The sequence below is a fragment of the Nicotiana sylvestris genome, chromosome 12 (assembly GCF_000393655.2).
Source record: "Nicotiana sylvestris chromosome 12, ASM39365v2, whole genome shotgun sequence".
In the NCBI taxonomy this organism is placed as follows: domain Eukaryota; kingdom Viridiplantae; phylum Streptophyta; class Magnoliopsida; order Solanales; family Solanaceae; genus Nicotiana; species Nicotiana sylvestris.
Genome location: NC_091068.1, coordinates 60,623,881 through 60,647,624, shown reverse-complemented (window position 1 = coordinate 60,647,624; position 23,744 = coordinate 60,623,881). Strand labels below are relative to the sequence as shown.

General features: G+C 41.6%; 1 long non-coding RNA gene across 2 annotated transcripts; it reads left to right on the top strand.

Annotated features, from left to right (window-relative positions):
- The first annotated feature begins 19,534 nt into the window (after positions 1-19,534).
- Positions 19,535-22,530, top strand: LOC138884185 (uncharacterized). Of its 2 annotated transcripts, none has more exons than XR_011404353.1 (2): positions 19,535-20,041; positions 22,254-22,530. It is a non-coding gene; the product is annotated as an uncharacterized lncRNA (long non-coding RNA). The 2 variants fall into 2 exon arrangements; XR_011404354.1 differs by having other exon boundaries at positions 19,541-20,055.
- The last annotated feature ends 1,214 nt before the right edge of the window (positions 22,531-23,744 follow it).

Here is a 23,744-nt window from a genome sequence, read left to right as displayed (position 1 = left end):
CTGTGTAATTGTTGAATAGGCACTTCTTGAAGTTTAAACTGAACTTATATGATTTTACATATCCTTACTAAATCGTTGTTCTTACTTGTTTCACCGCTTCATTATAGTCTAAAATGCGCCTTACATGATTTCATGCTTTCAATCTTTATTTATGATTATTACTGACTGAGTTGGAGTACTCACTTTACTCCCTGCACCCTGTGTACAGATTTAGGTGCATCTGGTCCCGCTACCGAGTGTTGATCTTTCCAACTCAAGCGGATCCAAAGATTCTCTAGGTAGCTGCCGGCGTTCGCAGCCCAGAGCTTCTTCCCTTATCTTACTTCTCTTTGTTTTGGAACTGTATTGAACTCTATAGACCTTCTTGTCTTACTCCGGATTTTTAGATGTTCATGACTAGTGACACTCCGGTATCGGATTGTGTTGGGTTTTTCTTCCGCAACTGTACTGGTAACTGCTTACTTTGGATTATTTATCATGTTTTAGTCTTAAATTCTTATGGTTTGATTGCTTAAAACTGAAATGGAAAGTGTCGGCTGGCCTTGTCTTCACAAGATGCGTCATCATGATCGGGTTCAGGTTTAGGGTCGTGACAAGTTGGTATTAGAGCCTAGGTTACATAGGTCTCACGAGTCATGAGGGGGTTTAGTAGAGTCTCGCAGATCGATACGGAGACGTCTGTATTTATCCTCGAGAGTCTGCAGAACCTTTAGGAAAAACTTCATATTCTTGAAATTCTTGTCGTGCGAATCTGTTGATCCGAGTATAAAACTTCTGTTATTCTATTCTCTCACAGATGGTAAGGCCACGCGCTACCGGTCAGGATGGACGACCACTAGTGCCACAATCTGTGGCCACTAGAGGCCGAGGATGCAGTTGTGGTCGCAGTAGGGGCAGAGGTGTGGCCCGCACAGCAGCTAAGCCAACACCTACAGATCCACCAGCCACCCCAGTTCAGGATCAGGTCCCAGTTATGGATGCTCCAACAGCACCAGCTCAGGCACCAGCTGTGCCCATTGTTATTCCTGGTCTTCAGGAGGCCTTGGCTCAGATTCTATTAGTTTGTGTCGGCCTAGCTCAGGCGGTCTCAGCTACTATAGCTGCAGCTACTTCTCAGGCCGGGGGAGGCAATCAGACTCCTGCCGCTCGCACACCTGAGCAGGTCGTGCAGGGACTTCAGACACTGGGAGTGCATCCAGCCCAACTAGTTGCAGCTGCTTAGGACTATGTAGTTTCTTCCATGCCAAAGGACGAGCAATGTAGGTTGGAGAGGTTTGGTTGACTTCAGCCTTCGACCTTCAGTGGTGCAGAGGGCGAGGATGCCCAAGGTTTCTTGGATAAGTGTTAAAAGATGCTTTGTAAAGCGGGTATTCTGGAGACCAGCGGGGTCGCTTTCACTACTTATCAGTTTTCTGGAGCTGCCTTCACTTGGTGGGAGACTTTTGAGAGGCGTAGGCCTGTTGGTGCAGCACCCCTTACTTGGCAACAGTTCTCCGTTCTCTTTCTGGAGAAGTATGTGCCGCAGTCTCGTAGAGAGGAGCTGCGCAGGCAGTTTTGGTTGTGTTAGGGAGAGATGACAGTGACGCAGTATGAGATGAGGTTCTCTGAGTTATCTCTTCATGCTATTTGGTTGGTTCCGATAGATAAAGAGAGGATTAGGAGGTTTGTTGATGGTCTCACTTATCAGCTTCGTATTCTCATGACCAGGGAGAGGGTGATTGGTGCTACTTTCGAGGAGGTTATGGATATTGCCCATGAGATTGAGTCTGTTCGTTGCTAGGAGCGAGAGGAGAGGGAGGCCAAGAGGCCTCGAGGATCTGGTAGTTATAGTGGTACTCCTTCGAGAGGTCAGTTTCAGCACGGTAGAGGCCATCCATTCAAGCAGCTCGCCTAGGTTATCATGGGGCGTCATCGGGTCATGGTTCTCATAGTTCTTATTAGGGCCAGTCATCACTTAGTGCTCTTCCAGCTCAGAGTTCGTCTCATGCTCCATCAGTTCAGGGCTCTTCTGTGCCATCTATATCTGCTAGTCACTCCGGTGCGAGGGGTTCCCTTCAGTCCCCTTCTCCAGCACTTGGGAGTTGTTATGAGTGTGGAGAGATGGTCCATATGTGGAGGTAGTGTCCTCATCGTCTTGCGGGTTCATCTCAGCAGGGGGGTCAGTCATCGGCTTCAGCGCCAGTTACTCCATCACCACTTGCCCAGCCAGCTAGGGGTGGAGGTCAGTCAGCTAGGGGTCGCCCTAGAGGGGGAGGTCGATCAGGTGGCGATCAGGCCTGTTTCTATGCACTTCCAGCTAGACCTGATGCTATTACTTTCGATGTTATTATTACAGGTATTGTTTTAGTCTGCCACAGAGATGCCTCTGTATTATTTGATCTCGGTTACACCTTTTCTTATGTGTTATCATACTTTACTCGTTATTTGGGTACGCCATGTGAGTCTCTTGTTTCACCTGTTCATGTATCTATCCCGGTAGGCGATACTACTGTTGTAGACCGTGTGTACCGGTCGTGTGTGGTGACTATTGGGGGTTTGAAGACCCGAGTTGATCTTTTATTATTATATATAGTGGATTTCGATGTCATTTTAGGCATGGATTGGCTATCTTTATATTGTGCTATTCTGGACTATCATGCTAAGACACTTACATTGGCTATACCGGGTGTGCCACAGATTGAGTGGTGAGGGGTGACGGATTATGTTCCCAGTAAAGTGATCTCATTTTTGAAGGCCCAGTGTATGTTAGGAAAGGTTGTCTTTCATATTTAGCCTTTGTGAGGGATGTCGGTGCTGAGACTCCTAGTATTGATTCTGTTCCAGTTGTAAGGGATTTTCCCGATGTATTCCCTGCAGACCTGTCGGGCACGCCACCAGACACGGATATTAATTTTGGTATTTACTGGTGCCGGACACTCAACCCATTTCTATTTCGCTGTATCGTATGGCACCATCAGAGTTGAAGGAGTTAAAGGAGCAGCTTTAGGAACTCCTTGAAAAGGGGTTCATTCGGCCTAGTGTGTCACCTTGGGATGCGCCAGTTCTATTTGTGAAGAAGAAGGATGGCACTATGAGGATATGCATTGATTATAAGCAATTGAACAAGGTAACAATTAAGAACAAGTATCCTCTGCCTCGCATTGATGATTTATTCGACCATCTTCAAAGAGCGAGAGTGTTCTCCTAGATTGATCTCTGTTTAGTTTATCACCAGTTGAAGATTAGGAACTCGGATATTCTTAAGATGGCTTTCAGAACCCGATGTGGTCATTATGAGTTCTTGGTGATGTTTTTTGGGCTGACCAATGCCCCAGTAGAATTCATGCATTTGATGAACAGTGTGTTCCGGCCTTATCTTGACTCGTTTGTCATAGTCTTCATTGATGATATTCTAGTGTATTTGCGTAGTTAGGAGGAGCACGCAGAGCATTTGAGAGTTTTGTTGCAGAGGTTGAGGGAGGAGAAGCTTTATGTAAAATTCTCCAAGTATGAGTTTTGGCTCAGTCCAGTGGCTTTCTTGGGGAATGTGGTGTCCACCGAGCGTATTCAGGTTGATCCGAAGAAGATAGAGGTAGTTCAGAGTTGGCCCAGACCGTCCTCAGTCATAGAGATTCACAGCTTTCTTGGTTTAGTAGGTTATTATCGTCGGTTTGTTCAGGGATTCTCATCTATCACATCGCCCTTGATCAAGTTGCCTTAGAAGGGTGCTTCCTTTGTGTCGTCGGATGAATATGAGGAGAGCTTCCAGAAGCTCAAGACAGCTTTGACCACAGCTCCAGTGTTAGTTTTGCCATCAGCTTCAGGTTCATATACCATGTATTGTAATGCTTAGAGAGTTGGCATTGGTTGTGTATTGATGCAGGATGGTAGAGTTATTGCTTATGCTTCTCGTCAATTGAAGTCCCATGAGAAGAACTATCTCGTTCATGATTTGAAGTTGGCTGCCATAGTTCACGCATTGAAGATTTGGAGGCATTACTTGTATGGTGTGTCTTGTGAGGTGTTTACTGATCATCATAGCCTCCAACACTTGTTCAAGCAGAAGGATCTTAATTTGAGGCAGCGGAGGTGGTTGGAGTTGCTTAAGGATTATGATATCACTATATTGTACCATCCGGGGAAGGCCAATGTGGTGGCCGATGCCTTGAGCCAAAAGGCGGTGAGTATGGGGAGTTTGGCATATATTCCAGTTGGGGAGAGACCTATTGCAGTTGATGTTCAAACCTTGGCCAATCGGTTTGTGAGGTTAGATATTTCGGAGCCTAGTCGGGTATTGGCTTGTGTGATTTCTCGTTCTTCCTTATATGAGCGCATCAGAGAGCGCCAGTATGATGATCCGCATTTGCTTGTCCTTAAGGACAGATTTCAGCATGATGATGCTAGAGATGTGACCATTGATGATGATGGGGTGTTGAGGATGCAGGGCCGGATATGTGTGCCCAATATGGATGGGCTTCGAGAGTTGATTCTGGAAGAGGCCCATAGCTCGCGGTATTCCATTCATCCGGGTGACGCGAAGATGTATCAGGATCTGAGACAACATTATTGGTGGAGAAGAATGAAGAAGGACATTGTGGGATTGGTAGCTCAGTGTCTCAATTGTCAGCAGGTGAAATATGAGCACCAGAGATCGGGTGGCTTGCTTCAGCAGATGGATATTCCATAGTGGAAGTGGGAGAGGATCACTATGGACTTTGTAGTTGGACTCCCACGGACTTTGAAGAAGTTCGATGCTATTTGGGTGATTGTGGATTGGCTTACCAAGTCCGCGCACTTCATTCTTGTGTGAACTACCTATTCTTCAGAGCGGTTGGCAGAGATCTATATCCGGGAGATTGTTTGTTTGCATGGTGTCCTAGTTTCCATCATTTCAGATAGGAGCACTCAGTTTACTTCGCAGTTTTGGAGGTCTATACAGCGAGAGTTGGGTACTCAGGTTGAGTTGAGCACAGCTTTTCCCCCTTAGATGGACGGGCAGTCCGAGCGTAGTATTCAGATATTGGAGGACGTGTTGCGTGCTTGTGTCATTGATTTCATAGGTTCATGGGATCAGTTTCTACCGCTTGCAGAGTTTGCTTATAACAACATCTACCAGTCGAGTATTCAGATGGCTCCATATGAGGCTTTGTATGGGAGGCGGTGTAGATCTCCAGTTGGTTGGTTTGAGTCGGGTGAGGTTAGGCTATTGGGGACAGACTTGGTGCAGGATGCTTTAGAAAAGGTGAAGGTAATTCAGGAGATACTTCGTACAGCGCAGTCGAGGAAAAAGAGTTATGCCGACCGGAAGGTTCGGGATGTGTCCTACATAGTTGGTGAGAAGGTTTTGTTGAAGGTTTCACCCATGAAGGGTGTTATGAGGTTTGGGAAGAAGGGTAAATTGAGTCTTGGGTTCATTGGACCTTTTGAGGTGCTTCGGAGGATTGGGGAGGTGGCTTATAAGCTTGCTTTGCCACCCAGCTTGTCGAGTGTGCATTCGGTATTTCATGTTTCTATGCTCCGGAAGCATATTGGGGATTCGTCTCATGTTTTGGACTTCAACATGGTTCAGTTGGATGGTAATTTGACTTATGATGTGGAGCCAGCAGCTATTTTGGAGCGTCAAGTTCGAAGGTTGAGGTCAAAGGATATAGCTTCAGTGAAAGTGCAGTGGAGAGGTCGGCCCGTGGAGGAGGCTACCTGGGAGACCGAGCAGGATACGCAGAGCAGATATCCTCACCTGTTTGAGGCTTCAGGTATGTTTCTTGACTCGTTCGAGGACGAACATCTGTTTAAGTTGGGGAGGATGTAACGAACCGGCCAGTCGTCTCATGAGTTACCGCTCTGTTTCCCCCATTTCTACTTCTTATTACTTTGTCTATTGGTTCAATGAGTGATCAGATTGGTTCGCTCGGGTTCGGAAAGGATATGGTAAGGTTCGAGACACTTAGTCTCTTTTGAGGAAGCTTAAATTGAAAAAGTCAACCGAATGTTGACTTATGTGTTAGAGGGCTCGGATGCGAGTTCCGATGACTTGGATAGCTTCGGGAGGTGATTTGGGACTTAGGAGCATGATCGGAATGAGTTTTAGAGGTCCGGAGTAGATTTAGGCTTGACTTGGCTAAATTGGATTTTTGGCAATTTCTGGTTGATAGGTGAGATTTTGATATAGAGGTCGGAATGGAATTTCGAGAGTTACAGTAGTTCCGTCGTGTCATTTGGGATGTGTGTGCAAAATTTCAGGTCATTCGGACGTGGTTTGGTTGGGGTTTTAATCAAAAGCATAATTTAGAAGATTTTGGAATTCTTAGGCTTGAATCCGATGCGAATTTGGTGTTTTGATGTTGTTTTAAGCGTTCTGAAGGTTGGAACAAGTTTGAATGAGGTTATGGGATATGTTGGTATGTTTGGCTGAGGTCCCAGGGGCCTCGGTTGAGTTTCTGGTGGTCAATCGGACCATTTCATGATGTTTGAAATTGCAGAAAACTATTGTGTGTTGCAGAGGATTTAGACCTTCTCGTTCGCGAGTAGGTCCATGCGTTCGCGAAGGGTCAGTTGGTGAAGGATGGGATTTAAGCCTTCGCGTTCGCGAGGAAAGCTCCGCGTTCACAAAGGGCTGAGTGTTTGGTCATCGCGTTCGCGTGGAGGAATTGGGCAGCTGAGCTTCAGAGTATTTTATTCATCGCGTTCGCGAGAGAGGTAACGCGATTACGAAGAGAGGTCTGAGGAAAGTATCGCTTTCGCGATGGGAAGGTCGCGATCGGGAAGAGGAAATTTTTGGTCAAAGTTGGTTGTGCTTCACGAATGCAAGGCGTTGACCGCGTTCGCAAAGAAGGCTATCAGACCTGGGCAGAATGTTTAAATAGTCATCTTGTCCACGATTTTGGGGTTTATTTTCACCATTGTTGAGCTTTTTTGGATCTTTTTGAAGAGGGATTCAAGTGGAATCACTTGGAGGTAAGATCCATGGACCTAAAACTCGATTCTAATGTAAAATCTACCTAATTAATCATAGAATCTAAGCCTAAAATGGAAGAACTGGGGCTTGAAATTGAAAACCTAAAAATTGGGATTTGAGGGGTCATTTGTGGTTGGATTTTTATGCTTTTGGTATGTATGAACTCGGGGACTGATAAGAAATCCATTGATGTGATTTTTTACCAGAATCCGAGACGTGGGCCCGGGGTCGGTTTTGGTAATTTCGGGATTTGTGTTGTAAATTGAATATTTTTTGCTTGGGCTTCGTTCCCTTAGCATATTTTGACATCGTGGTTCTGATTTGGATAGATTCGACGCGAGTGGAGGTTGATTCGAGGGGCAAAGGCATCGCGGGCTAGAGTTTGCACCGGTTTGAGGTGAGTAATGATTGTAAATGATGTTCTGAGGGTATGAAACCCCGGATTGCACATCGTTGTGCTATATTGAGGTGACGCACACGCTTGATGATGAGCGTGGGTGTAGACATAGGTTTTAAAATAAGTAATTAGACCGTTTGATTAAGCCAAGTATGATCAAAGCGACCGTGCTAGAACCACGGAACTCGGGAATGCCTAACACCTTCTCTCGGGTTAACAGAATTCCTTACCCGGATTTCTGTGTTCGCAGACCATAAATAGGGCCAAACTTCCTCGATTCGGGATTTTAAACCGGTGACTTGGGACACCATAAATTATCCCAAGTGGCGACTCTGAATTTTAAATAAATAATCCCGTTTCGATTGTCACTTAGATTGGAAAAACTCCCTTATACCCTTCTGGGGGTAGCAAAAAGGAGGTATGGCAGCTCTAAGAACTCCCTTATTTTAGAGCTGTCACACCTCCTTTTTTCCCCCGGAAGGAGTATATGGGAGTTTTTTCCAATTTAAGTGACAATCGAAACAGGATTATTTAATTAAAAATCAGAGTCGCCACTTGGGATAATTTATGGTGTCCCAAGTCACCGTTTCAAATCCCGAATCGAGGAAAGATTGACTCTGTTTTACAGTTCGCGAACACAGAAATTCGGGTAAGGAATTCTGTTAACCCGAGAGAAGGTGTTAGGCATTCCCAGGTTCTGTGGTTTTAGCACGGTCGCTCAACTGTTATTATTGGCCTACTTATTTGATTTTAAAACATCATTGAAACCTATGTGCATTTTTATTCCTTTTAAACCGCTTTTAATAATTCGGTTGTTATACAACTAATTATTTGATTACACGTCGCGAATCATGTCACAGGAGTTGTACCCATGATCCACAACATGTTTATTTTATTAACAAGATTAAATTGTGGCTGGGTCACATAAATGTACCGCCGGATTTTAGTAATTAAGCGTCACAACTACGTCACGGGAATGATACTCATAGCTATAACAATTATTTAATTAACATGCCTAAAGCAAACTACGGTAACTGATTATTTCCTAAACTACTTTGAGATTATTGTGAGGCCATGAGTCATGGAAGTCAATTCTGAACATGTTTTTTTTTCAAAAAAAATCAAGCAAAAAAAAGAGTTTACATGTTTCATCATTTTTCAAAAAAAAAAAGACAAAAAATATATTTTCTGTAAATTAGTTATTTTTTTATTCTCGCTCGTATCCAATATGCCTGAACTACACATACTTGATTATCATATTTCGTGGCGTGATACGTAGGCAAACCACATAGGGTCTGGTCTTCCTAGTGAGTTTAGGTTTTTGGCTTCGCGGGGTCCTAGCCAAATCTTGCTTTAGCCACTTTTAGCCACATAGGTTAATTTTAGAAAAATAGTCACAATCATGTCTTGCATGTGTCCAACAGGAAGTATTATTGTCTCACATAGTGTTCTAGGTCTTTAACTTTATTTGGTCTAATTTTCTCATACAAGTGTGGATCTACTTACCGGAGTTTGGGCATGACATGCGCCCTATGACCATCCAACCAGGGTCGATCATTCAGGAGTTTGCTTAAGGAGATTTTTTATTATTATTATGTTTTGAGTATGTTGTTCTTTTTTATGTCTCTTTTACCTTTGTACAGTAATGTCAAGTCTTCTGTTGTACTTTTCTTTTCGTATTTGAAAAAGTGTGATATAAATCAAAAATCTAAAAAAAAAATTGCGTTTTTATATTTCCGTTAGAAGTTTTTTTTTAGAATACTAATTCTAGGAATAAAAAAATCATTTGAGTTGGTTTTCTTTTATTAAATTAATATCTAGAACTCAAAATAGAAATTGCCTTTATATTTCCTTTCGTATATTAAGGCTAAAATTCAAAAAAAAAAAAAAGAATTTTTTTAGTACCTCTTTAAAGTTTCTTTAAGATATTAATTCCAAAAATCCAAAAGATTTTCTTTTGAGGTTCTTCTTTGGAAAATTAATAAAAAATAGAAAAAAATTATTCTTTTTATTTTACTAGAACTTTAGGATATTATGTATAGAAGCAAAAAGGCATACTTTATCTTTTGTTTAATCTTTAGAGTTTTTCCCTTAGGTAATCAAAAACTGAAATCCAAAAATATTTTTTATCTTGTTCATTTCTCGTTTCGAAATCTTTCTTCAAGGGTATCAAATGAAAATTCAAAATATTTTTCTTTGGTTTATTCTTTAGATTTCCTTCCTAAAAAAAGAATCAAAAATATTTTTCTCTTGTAGGGTTTTTTCCTTAATAATTTCCCATAGAGTGTTTGTTTCAAAAAGAAAAAAAGAAAAAAAAATATATGCTCGTTAAGCTTGAGTTTAGAATAGGTTATAGCATTAAGTTTAGAAAATTCAAAAAAAAAGGATTTGCTTCTTTTATTTCTCTTTTCCCATCAGAGTAGTCATTAGGGTAAAAAGAAAAGAAAAAAGAAGAGAACGTTAGTTTGTCTACTTTATTTTCGATCTTCCCGAACTACGCAAAGATCTGATTCATGTGCCGTCATGATACATAGGCAACCTACATAAGGTTCGATCGAATTATTTTTTTTATTATTAAAAGAAAAAAAAGAGATGAATTATGGGATGTGAGAAATGAAAGGAAAGAAAAGAGTGATAATTAGGGGAAAAGAGAGAGAGGAAGGAAAATGAGCAAGCAATTGCTAGAAAAGAAACGAAAAGAGAAGATTGAAGGGAATAAATTGGGATGATGCCAAGTGACCTTGTGACCCTCGAAGCCATTCTAGAACCGTTAATTGTTGCTAGGTGCATTGCACGCAATGTAATATTTTTAGCTGTTAAATGCCCTAATGCTAACAGGATGACCTCATTTTACAAAGTTATCCCAGGTGAGACCCTTGCAACGCAACATAGGCTCTTGGTGATGGACGTTAGTATTAGGATAAGAAGGAAACAGAGGTCAGTACGAGGCCGCCCGTGGATTAGGGGGGACGCCTTGACTAAGGTTTAAGCCCAGGAGTTGGAAGGAAGGTTGTCGGCAATGGGAGCTTGGAGAAGTAGTGGGGACGCAAACACTATGTGGTCGACGACGGCGGACTATATATGGAAGGCGGCGAGAGAGGTGTTAGGGGTATCTTCAGGCCGCACCGGTGGCCACAAAGGAGAATGGTGGTGGAATGCAGTTGTACAAGGTAAAGTGGAAGCGAAGAAGGTGGCTTACCTGCGGTTAGTGGGGAGCACTGGAGATGAGGAGAAGAGAGCGAACATTGCGAGATATAAGGTAGCTAGGAAAGAGGCAAAGATGGCAGTGACGGAGGCAAAGACAGCAGCTTTTGCTCGTTTGTATGAGGAACTAGGGAACAAAGGCGTGGAGAAGAAGTTACTCCGACTCGCTAAGGGTAGAGAGAGGACGGCTCGGGATTTGGACCAAGTGAGGTGCATAAAAGATGAGGACGGCAAAGTTTTGTTGGGGGATGACCAGATAAAGAGGAGATGGCAGACCTACTTTCATAAACTTCTAAATGAGGAAGGGGATCAGGATATTATACTAGGTGAATTGAGGAACGCAGACAGCCCCCATGAACTAAGTGATTGTCGGGACATTGAGGTCGATGAGGTCATGGAGGCAATGCGTAAGATGAGAAGGGGCAGAGCTACCGGACCAGATGAAATTCCGGTTGAGCTTTGGAGGTGTGTGGGTAGAGCAGGCTTGGAATGGCTTACTAAGTTGCTTAATGTTATATCCAAGACTAATAGGATGCCCGAAGAGTGGAGGTGGAGTACAATGGTCCCGTTGTATAAGAACAAAGGCGATATCCAGATCTGTAACAACTATAGGGGTATTAAATTACTAAGTCATACCATGAAAGTCTGGGAGAGAGTGGTAGAAATGAGAGTGCGAAGGACGGTGTCTATTTCAGACAACCAGTTCGGGTTCATGCCGGGGCGATCTACCACAGAAGCTATCCACCTTATTAGGAGGATGGTGGAACAATACAGGGATAAGAAGAAGGATCTCCACATGGTGTTTATCGATCTAGAGAAAGCGTACGACAGGGTTCCTAGGGAGGTCTTATGGAGATGCTTAGAGGCTAAAGGGGTCCCGGTTGCCTACATTAGGGCGATTAAGGACATGTATGATGGAGCTAAGACTCGGGTTAGGACAGCAGGAGGCGATTCAGATTATTTTCCGGTTATTACGGGGTTGCACCAAGGGTCTGCGTTCAGCCCTTTCCTATTTGCCCTGGTGATGGATGCTATGACGCATCATATTCAGGGGAGGTGCCATGGTGCATGCTATTTGCTGATGACATAGTCCTAATCGACGAGATACGACGCGGCGTCAGCGAGAGGTTAGAGGTTTGGAGACATACCCTTGAGTCCAAAGGTTTCAGGTTGAGCAGGACGAAGACGGAATACCTTGAGTGCAAATTTGGGGCAGAGCCGACGGAAGCGGGAGTGGAAGTGAGGCTTGATTCTCAAGTCATCCCTAAGAGGGGTAGTTTCAAGTACCTGGGGTCGTTTATTCAGGGGTCCGGGGAGATCGACGAGGATGTCACACACCGTATAGGGGTGGGGTGGATGAAATGGAGGTTAGCGACGGGAGTCCTGTGTGACAAGAAAGTGCCACTGTTACTGAAAGGTAAATTTTATAGGGCAGTGGTTAGGCCTGCTATGTTGTATGGGACCGAGTGTTGGCCGGTGAAGATCTCACACATCCAGAGGATGAAAGTTGCAGAGATGAGGATGTTGAGGTGGATGTGCGGGCATACAAGGAAGGATAAGATTAGAAATGAAGATATTCGAGAGAAGGTGGGTGTGGCCCCCATGGAGGACAAGATGCGGGAAGCAAGACTCAGATGGTTCGGGCACATTCAGAGGAGGAACACTGATGCACCGGTGAGAAGGTGTGAACGACTGGCGGTGGTGGGTACGAGGAGAGGTAGAGGGAGACCTAAGAAGTATTGGGGAGAGGTGATCAGGCAGGATATGGCGCGACTTAGGGTTACTGAGGACATGGCCCTAAACAGGGAATTGTGGAGATCGAGCATTAAGGTTGTAGGTTAGGGGAAATTGTGATGTCTTTTTTACAGCGCACTAGAGTGAGACTAGCCAGTTAGGAATTAGTCTTAGGATGCTATTGATCAACTACTGATGATGGGCTTTATCTTCTGTGTATTAATACCCTACATATTCTCGTATTTCCTATATCTCTTATATTGTTGTTACTCTGTTACTTTGTTTTTATGCTATTTATGTTATGTTATGGATTTTATGGTATTTTATGGTGTTTTATTATGAGACTATTGATAGTACTAATATAGTGTCTCTTGTTGCCTCTTTGAGCCGAGGGTCTCCTGGAAACAGCCTCTCTGCCCCTCGGGGTAGAGGTAAGGTCTGCGTACATATTACCCTCCCCAGACCCCACTTGTGGGATTACACTGGGTTGTTGTTGTTGTTGTTGTTGTTGTTATCTTCATAAAGCAGAAGGGTGGTTGGTTTGTGGTTCTTAAGTAACTCATCCATACAACACAAGGTCAAAGATCAAGGTAGCCATGGCTAGCAAAGATTTGGACACAGGGGTTATTGATCCGTCTAAAGGAATTGTTGAATCAGAATCTGAGTTGAAAAAAGAGGTCTTAAGGTTGAAAGGATAGATGGTCGTAATATACCAAGCCTGGATTAGTGGGCGTCCTCTACCATCAGTTCCCACTAACTACACTGAAAGCCTTGTCACCATTCCGCCACTGTCACAAGTCCAGGATATCTCCCCACAATCTTTTCACACTCCACCCCCCAGAACCACCTCATATCCCGCTCCTTTAACCACTCATGTTTTGGTAGCTCATCCACCTGCTACCTTTCCTCGATCCTCTAGCGAGACTGTGTTCAAAATACCCGATGCCCAACATTATGCTCCAGAACCAATTTTCAAGGTCTCGGGTTCATACTCTTACGCTCCTCATTTTGAGCCTCCCAGTGAGACTGCAAAGCCTGCTAAGACATTGGAGCAAGATGAGATATCCAGAAAGCTGAAAGGGTCTAAAATGCCAAAGCTTAATTTATATAATGGACGTGGAGATCCAGTAGCCCATCTGAGAGGTTACTGTAGTGAATGAGAAGTGTTGGCAGGAAAGATGATTTGTTGATGGCGTATTTCAGTGAGAGCTTGACTGGGGCAGCTTTGGAATGGTATACTCATCAAGATGTCAATAAGTGGCATGCATGGGATGACATGGCTCAAGATTTTGTGCGACACTTTCAGTACAATATAGACATTGTCATAGATCGCTCCTCCCTATCGCAGATGGAAAACAAACCCAAGGAAAGTTTTAGGGAATTTTGGTTTAGATGGAATGAACAAGATGCTCGGGACAGCCCTCCCATTGATAGAAAAGATGTTGCTGAGCCTCGCCAACGATAGGATCTAGTGATCAGTCCTGCTAAACGTTTTCAGCATCAATACCGACCCCATGAATATCCCCAAGCTCCACATAATTCCCCCTAGTATTATCCTCCAAACAACATCTAGCCATCTGTCCAACCACTAGGTCACTCTCTATGGCGAGCGCCAGCACCGCATAATGCACTCTTGCCTTCACAACATTTTCGAGCACCCAACAACCCTAGAAAATAGGGGCAGGGAGGGGAACAAAGGCAAAGAAATAGTTTCACGCTAATCGGGGAGTCCTACACAAGCTTGTTTGAAAAGTTAAAACATTCTGGCCTGATTGATCCACTCTTCGGCTATACTCCAGACCCATATGCAAAAGGTTTTGATCCTATTGTACGATGCATGTACCACTCTAACGTCCAAAGGAATAGCATTGAAGATTGTCGTGTTTTGAAAAGGGAAATAGAAAGAATGATTCAAGAAGGGGTAATTGTGATCAAGGACAGGGATAGGGAGCATGCGAATCCTCTTGGGAACCTACTGACTGAAGTTAATGATATTGAAGTTGTTAATGGCCTTGGCAATATTGATGTGGAATCCAGTGGCTAAGATGTCGTGCTTGGTAATTGGAAAGACGCTCCATTCTTGGTTAGCCCGGGGAGGAGTTGTGGTGGTTTATTTTGTTGTCATTTCTGTTGTTCGGGTTATTTTCAGGTTGTAATCCAGATATTGTCTTGTGATGCAAACCCTTCTATCCTTTTATTTTGCCTAGTTTGTTTAGTCGTAGTAGCTCGTTTAGTGTTGTCTGGTTTTGTTCCAAGGTTGTAACCCCAGCTTATTTTACTTGTTTTGTTGTTCAAACCCTTTCACCATCTATCTAATGCAATTTCTTGTTTACTGTTATTTCTAGTCAGTGTCTGTTTAGTTCTCTTTCCCTTTTATAGTTCTTCTCCTGCTGACTCTAGTGACATGACATGCACGCGTAATTCTTAGCCTGGTCTTAAAAGTTAGTTTAGTCATGAAGCAATGAAATAATTTTGAAGATGATAGGGACATTTGAGGGAAATAAGTAAAGACATTTTGATATCACTTCAAGCCTGAATTGTGTGAAACTGGGGTAGATAGAACATAAATAAACACTATTGAAATGCACCCTGCCGCATCAGGTTGAAGCTAAAGGCAAGTTTGCCCAAAATTGGCAGGGGTTGTTCGTGGTAACGAGAGTGTTGTCCAATGGTGCTTTGTATTTAACAGATGTAGAAGGCAAATGTGTGGATATGGTTATAAATTCTGATGCAGTCAAAAGATATTATGTATGATTTCTTTGGTTTGTTTAATTGTGTTATTTGTATTTGGCATGCTTTGAAGATTGGAATGACGAAGGCATTTTATTCTGCTATCTAAACACCTTATCCTTTGTTACCCCTTTGAGCCGTATTTATTTTTTTTCATATACCTCTTTTGGAATCAGAAGCAGTGTTTACAAATATGATACAGAAAAAATGAGAGAAAAGAAAAAAAAAGAGAAAAAGAGAAAAAAAAATGGAAAAAAGAAAAGATAAGAGAAAAAAGAAAAAAAGAGAGAAAAATGCAAAAACAAAGCAATTCCTATGTCATGAACTACGTTCGACCTGATTCATTTTAAGGATACGTAAGCAGCCTCACGGTTCGGTCCCGTCAAAATAAAATGCAAAAACCCCCAGGCAAAATGGGGCAGAAGTTGTGGTTCTGTAAAAAAATCTGATTCCAAAAGTTGTAATTGTGAACCCATTCAAGTTGTTTTGAGCTTTTATCCTTTCTTTTTAACCCCATCCAATGCCCACATTACGGTCCAAAGAAAGACCTTCCGATCAATATTGGAGAGTTCCAAGTTGAGCAAGATAGAGGTATGATTCGCATCAGGAGCAACACTCCTTGCTACACAAGGAAAACAAAAATGAGAGAGTCTTATCAGTGAAAACCTTTATAGGCACCATAAGGCGACTGTAAGTTGAGAGAAAGAGCAAAATGAGAGAGGCTTGATGGTGAAAACCCTTCGGGCACTACAAGTCGAATAAGGACCATGAATCAGATAGGATAATCGGAGCATTGAAGCCCAGTTTCACGGCGAAGGGGTACAACAAGAGTTGAACATTAGATTTGCTTGATAGATTAGGCCACGTAATCCAAAAGTGCATGTCATGGTCATTAGAGTTGGTATCCACATCTGATAAATTTCTACTTTGTAGTTTTCTTGTTAGGAATCATCTCTTTCCATTGTCCTTTGCTCTATTCATTTTGTCTTGTTTACTTCCTCTTCCTAAGTCTATTTGGTCAGAACAAGTAAGAAATGACTTCAAAATTTGCTACCAGCTTTCCAATTGCACAAAACGGAGTCTGGCCAGCACATCGAGTGGCATAAGTCAGGAAAGAACAGTATGTGCACTGAGTCAGTAACAATCAACGTGCTTTGGGATTCACGTGAAATGCAAAGGTTCGGTAAATGGCAATTCATGAGCACAATGCAATAGATAAAGAGTATTGGGTTTGAACGGATCAGAGGTGTTTTTTGTGATAAGGGTGACAGAGAAAGTGTTTAGTCAATGAACAAGCAAAGTCTTTCAAGTTGAAATCAAAGTAATCATGGCAAGTGAAGGAGCAATCGCCGCAAAGTCAAGGCCACAAACCAACCACCATGTTTAAACTCACAAGTTTTCTTTGTCTGAAACAGGGACAAAAGCTATGTTCATATCAAAGCTTGGAAGATTGCATTTTTCAGGTGTAATGCCCCAGTTCTGATTACGCAAAGGCTATTGGTAAGATCACACATCACCCCTAGGAGAAACACTTCCTGGTCTGGGTTTTCAAGTTATATTTTGTTGTAGGAGATGCACTTCCTAAATCGAGGTTTCACCCTTAGGAGACGCACTTCCTAGCCTGTGTTTCTCAAGTTATATTTTTGTTTTAAGAGACGCACTTCCTAAATTAAGATTTTACCACTAGGAGACGCACATCCTCATTGGTTCATTTAATTCCTAGGAGACGTACTTCCTAGTTTGAGTCATTAATGTTTCACCCCTAGGAGATGCACTTCCTAGTCCGGGTCTTTCAAGTTATATTTTTGTTTTAGGAGACACACTTCCTAAATTGAGATTTTACCACTAGGAGGCGCACTTCCTAGTTTGAGTCATTGATGTTTCACCCCTAGGAGACGCAATTCCTAGTTTGAGTCATTGATGTTTCACCCCTAGGAGACGCACTTCCTAGTTTGGGTCTTTCGGGTTATATTTTTATTTTAGGAGACACACTTCCTAAATTGAGATTTTCCCCTAGGAGACACACTTCCTAGTCTGGTTCATTTAAGTTCATTCATAGGAGATGCACTTCCTATCTTGAGTCATTAAAGCTTCATCCCTAGGAGATGCACTTCCTAGTCTGGGTCTTTCGAGTTATATTTTTGTTTTAGGAGACGCACTTCCTACATTGAGATTTTCCCCTATGAGACGCACTTCTTAGTCTGGTTCATTTAAGTTCATTCATAGGAGACGCACTTTCTAGCTTGAGTCATTAAAGTTTCACCCCTAGGAGACACACTTCTTAGTCTGGGTATTTCAGGTTATATTTTTGTTTTAGGAGACGCACTTCCTACATTGAGATTTTACCCCCTAGGAGACGCACTTCCTAGTTTGAGTCATTGAAGTTCCACCCCTAGGAGACGCACTTCCTAGTTTGGGTTTTTCAGGTTATATTTTTGTTTTAGGAGATGCACTTCCTAAATTGAGATTTCCCCCCTAGGAGACGCACTTCTTAGTTTGAGTCATTTAAGTTCGGCCCTAGGAGACGCACTTCCTAGTCTGGTTAATTGAAGTTTTATCTGTAGGAGACGCACTTCCTAATCAAGGTCTTTCAAGTTATTCTTTCAGGATACGCAATTCCTAAATTGAGAGTTCATTCATAGGAGACACACTTTCTAGTTTGGTTCATTCAAGTTTCACCCTTAGGAGACACACTTCCTAGTTTGGTTCATTCAGGTTTTATTTTTAGTAGACGCATTTGCTAGTCAAAGTTTTTTTGGTTTTACTCAAAGAAGACGCACATCCTAGTCTAGTCTTTAGCTTACTCTCATCATTGCATCAATAGTATAAGTGGTTTACAATATTGCTAACAACTCACAAATCTTCCTAGTGCAAACTGGGGCAGAAAATTTCGTTTGTTTTGTTTGTTTTGGTTGCAGGCACCCACATGGAAAACAAGGGAACACAAAAAGTTTCAGCAATCAGGCACCCACCTGGAGAACAAGGGAAGACGGTTCAGGTTTCAAGGGAAGACAGTTCAAGTTTCAAGGGAAAGCAGTTCCGAGGGAACACAGAAAGTTTCAGCAATCAGGTGCCCACCTAGAGAACAAGGGAAGACAGTTCAAGTTTCAAGGGAAGACAATTCAAGTTTCAAGGGAAAGCTGTTCCGAAGGAAGAGAGTTCAAGTTCAGCAATCAGGCGCCCACCTGGAAAACAATGGAAGACAGTTCAAGTTTCAAGGAAAAGCAGTTTCGAAGGAAGACAGTTCAAGTTCAGCAATCAGGCGCCCACCTGGAGAACAAGAGAAGACAGTTCAAGTTTCAAGGGAAAGCAGTTTCGAAAGAAGACAGTTCAAGTTCAGCAATCAGCCGCCCACCTAGAGAACAAGGGAAAACGATTCAAGTTTCAAAGGAAGACAGTTCAAGTTTTGGCAATCAGGCGCCCACCTGGAAAACAAGAGAATTCACTTCAGAATGCAATTCAAGTCAGCAACAAAAGAAGCTCGCGGCAAGAATGCGAGTCAACATTCCGAGATGATCAACAGAAGTTAGTCACAATCCAGAATAAATAAAAAAAGAAAAGCAAGAAGTGAATCCAAATGCAGAAGTTGATGAAAGATGTGAGCTGCTCAAGACATGGCTGAAGTCACAAGCACTGCATGTCCGGTCTTGATCCGAAAAAGCTGAAGAAGAATGAACTAGCACCTGCAACTAGCAAGCGTCAAGGTTCAAATCCAAATTTTGTATGAAGAACCATTCAAGACTCAAGATCAAGCTTCAGAAGACTTATAGATAGGAATCTTGTAACTCATAGTTGACAGGCTTAGTTAGTCTTTTTTATTTTTTTTATTTTGATGTAATAACATGACCGCGGACCGGAACCTCAACGGAATGGCACCTCGATCGGCTCTTTACCTCGGCATACTCCATCATCTTACTTATTTCTGAACTACACGTGGCCTGATTCCTTTATAGCCAAGGATATGTAGGCAGCTCAGATACTAGGGCTCGGTCACATTCTCTTTTCTTTTAGCTTTTGGTCTCTTTAAATAAAGGTCGGGTCAAAAAACATGTCTAGTCGTTCTTTGTCTGAAAAAACTTCGTATTTCCAGTCAAAGAGGGGCAGTTGTAGACATGTGATTTTTTACCCTCCCCAAGATTTTTTATATTTTAGCATGTAAATATTTAGTTTAGGCCTAATATCGCTATTTCAACTAATTTTGACTTTTTTGCTTTATTTTATTACAAGAAAATGAAAAATACAAAAAAATAATTTCATTAATGTTTTGTAGTCATTTTTTAATCTTGAAAAAATACCAAAAATAATTTTGTTTTAACGTTCAGTCTTATTTTAATAGTTATTTTACTTAAGTAGGATTAATTAATAAATGAGATCGTATCTTTAGTCTCTTTCGCAGGAAAAGAATAAAATTTGGGTTCAAACAACCTATTTTTAAGCATAATTTTCGGACCTAACCCATAATTCCTTGGCTCATACCTTCTAACCTAAAATGCCCTATAAAACAAGCTAGACCCTAGATCGCTACTCGGATGGATCCGCCGTTTTCCTCTAATTTCAGACCCCACCCCACCTAAACTCCTTCTTCTTTAGGGACAACCTAAAGAACTAACCTAAAAAAACCCTAAAAATAGACAATCATCCGCAGCACACCAGAATACAAGACCCCTACCCCTGAACTTCATCGTTTTCACTTGACCCCAACCCCATCTCCGCCGGGAACACCTTACACCCGACCAAAACCTTAGAAAGAATCAGCACCAGCAACGACTCGGCCCAAACTCGCCGGAAGAAGCAGCCATCGCCCAAAACTTCATCTTCTTCAGTCGTATTTTTCACCTGCTAGACACCCAAGATCAGAGGCCTCTCTCTTTTTGAACACACCAAGAAATCAGAGAGCAGCAACGGAAACGACCCCTCATCTTCTTCTTTAATGGGATCTCCAGCCATCTACACACAAAAAAGCTAGATTTCTTGTTCAGTTCTGTTCGAGATTCCGTCGAGGTCCGAGATCTAGTGCGATAAAGTTTCCGTTTGGATTTCATGTACGTCGGTTCGGGTTGGTCTTTCCGTTTCTCTCATCTTCTGCTGCTTTGTTTCCGTGACAGATTTTGTCAATTTATGAATGTTTTAAGTTGAAATTATGTTCTTGTTGCATACTGATTTGTGTGGATCTGTTGTTTGGATTATTCTAGTTTTTTTTGTTATTTTCTCTGTTGCAATTCATGATTCAATCCTTTGTATTTGAACAAGTATCACTTGTTTTGGAACTCTGGATGAGCGTCGGATTTAGGCTTATATAAAGCCAAATGAATGTGAGAACCCATTTCAGTTTCTGTCGTTGATTTTAGCTAATTTTTGTTATAGTTTGAAGATTCTATACAAAGTATCAACACCCATGTCACACTGTTCAGGCAATGAAAATAATTAAGTAAATAGCCATTAATCTGCTTTAGTTTGGTTCTTTTCAACGGTATGAAGGAGTTTAATGAAATATGAAAGTGTCATTTGAATTGATACAAAGATTTGGACAGACATGCTTAGGGTTAAGATTTTGAACTTAAATTTGGACAGATATGCTTAAGTTTAAGTGATATTAAGCTTAAGATTTGTTTTTCCTTAGTTAGCATTTAATATCAGTTTTTTTTATCGCATCTTCTTTGATTCCTCTTGTCTTGTTCATGATGTTAAGCTTATGAAGGCACACTTTTTTTAATTGTTAGTTTCAGCTCTTTTGCTCGGATAAAGCTAAATGTGTTTCTCATGAATTATGTCCTAAATGAATCATGGAACTATATTCATGATCTCTCAATGACCTTAACTAGTTTTAGAATAAATAATCCATGAATATTCGTGATTTTCTTTAGGCCCGTTTAATATACTATCGTGATTGCGTACACGTTCGCGTGACATAATTACGATTCTAAAAACAAAACCGGAGTATGCGTTCGTGCAACTTTGGCCAAACGTTTCCTTAATAATAACAAAGCGTTATTAATTGTGGATACGTTCGCGTGACATGATTTTTGACGCGCCAAACAAATGGGTACATGTATGTGTGGCCTGTTTTAAGATAATTTCTTAATTAAAAGAGCCAAATGCACATAGGCTTTAAAATGAGTAATAGACAATTTAATAAGCCAAGTATGATCAAAGCGACCGTGCTAGAACCACGAAACTCGGGAATGCCTAACACCTTCTCCTGGGTTAACAGAATTCCTTACTCGGATTTCTGTGTTTGCAGACCGTAAATAGAATCAACTTTCCTCGATTCGGGATTCTAAACCGGTGACTTGGGATGCCATAAATTATCCCAAGTGGCGACTCTGATTTTTAATAAATAATCCAATTTCGATTGTCACTTAAATTGGAAAAAACTCATTTATACTCCATTTGCGGGGTAGTAAAAAGGAGGTGTGATAGTGGGGTCGTGCACTGTTGGGGATTGTGACTTGGTCCGTTCTGAATGATTATTTTACCGCGTATTTGACTGAAATCTATTTGTTGTCATCATGATTTGGGCTGAATGTCATATTGGGCCTCGTGCCAACTATTTGAACCCTTCGGGGATTTTCATTGATATTTTCTCACTGTTTTAACTTTATACTTGAACTCAGTCATTGTTATATTCCATTGTTCTCATACTCAGCCATGTTTACTCTGTTTTAACACTTAAATGATCTTTTAAATGATATTGAGCTGAGAATCATGTTTTACTATTATCCGAGTGGCTTGTGAGGATTTTGACTGAGTAAGGACGAGGGCCTATGTTGTGCGGAAACACTGGTTATTATTATGAGGCCGAGGGCCTGAGATATGTACGCCACGAGGTGGCTTATTGATATGAGGCCGAGAGCCTAGTGATGATGCCACGAGATGGCTTGATATTGCTCTTGGGCCGTAAGGGGCCCTTCCAAGAGTCTGTACACCCCAGTGAGCGCGAGTACCCATTGTGATGTGAGAGATAGCCTGAGGGGCTAGTATTGTTGATATTATGCCCGAGGGGCAATCCTTTATGCGCTTATCTGTCTTATTTGTCTGTCATTTACCTGTGTAATTGTTGAATAGGCATTTCTTGAAGTTTAAACTGAACTTATATGATTTTACATATCTTTACTAAATCACTATTCTTACATATTTCACCGCTTCAGTATAGCCTATAATGCGCCTTACGTGATTTCATGTTTTCACTCTTTATTTATGATTATTACTCACTGAGTTGGAGTACTCACTTTACTCTCTGTACCCTGTGTGCAGATTCAGGCACATCTGGTCCCGCTACCGAGTGTTGATCTTTCCAGCTCAGGCGAATCCAAAGATTCTCTAGGTAGTTGCCGGCGTTCGCAGCCTAGAGCTTCTTCCCTTATCTTACTTCTCTTTGCTTTGGAATTGTATTGAACTCTGTAGACTTTCTTGTCTTATTACGGATTTTTAGATGCTCATAACTAGTGACACTCCGGTATCGGACTGTGTTGGGTTTATCTTCCACAATTGTACTGTTAACTGCTTACTTTGGATATTTATCATGTTTTAGACTTAAATTCTTATGGTTTGATTGCTTAAAACTGAAATGGAAAGTGTCGGCTGGCCTTGTCTTCACGAGAGGCGCCATCACGATCGGGTTCGGGTTTAGGGTCGTGACACTAAGCAGAACTTTCATCTAGTGAACTACGTTTAATTCCAACATTATGTTGAATAGTAAGAAGGGATTCAGAAAAATCAATATCGAGTTTCAACTTATATAAACCATCACTAAGAAAATTAGAACCCTAAAAATAGCATTCTTATATAAACTGAAATATCCAGTTCCAAACTTTAAATCAAATCCAGAAACATCAAGTCTTGAAAGAGAAATCAAATTCCTAGAAACTGAAGGTACATAAAGAGACTATAATAGATCAAGTTGACGTCCAGTCTCCATGATCAAACAATAAGTCCATATGCCTTCAATTGGAGCCTTCATACGATTTCCCATGAACAAGAAATCCTTATTTGGATTTGTAGTTTGGATCGAAAGGAATCCCTACAACGTAGTAGATACATGAGCAGTTGCGCTAGAATCAAGCCACCAAGTATTATTAGGAACTTCTATTAAATATGATTCGAAACATACAAAAGCACTAATTGTACCTTTCTTTTCGAATCAAGCTTTACGTTTCAGGCAATATTTCTGATAGTGTCCTTCCTTGTTACAGAAACGACATGTATTTGCCTTATGTTCCTTCTTAGCATCATGTGGAGCTTTAACGGGGTGTTTTCTTCTTCTTGAACTTGTTGGGCTTCACTTTAAGTCCTTTACCAGCTCCTTGACGCATGAGGTTAATTGAATGATTCCCTTGTTTCTTAAGTCTTGACTCCTCCTGAGTAAACATACTGGACAATTCACTAACATTCCATTTATCCTTAATAGTGTTATAGTTAATTTGAAAAGGTCCATACTTAGGAGGCAACGAGTTCAGAATAAACTAAACCAAGAAGGAGTCATCCACTTTCATCCCCAAGGTCTGAAGTCTTGTTGCAATGTTAGTCATCTCGATGATATGGTTTTCAATACTACGCGACCCATCAAACTTCATGGTCATGAGTTCAACCATTAGTGTACCAGCAAGAGACTTATTTGCAGAACGAAAATGTTCTTCCACAAACTTCAGGTATTCCTTGCCACTTTCTATTTGTGGAATAGTACTCTTAATGTTGTTGGCAATATTCATTCGCATAAACATAAGGCTTAGCATGCTTTATGGAAAG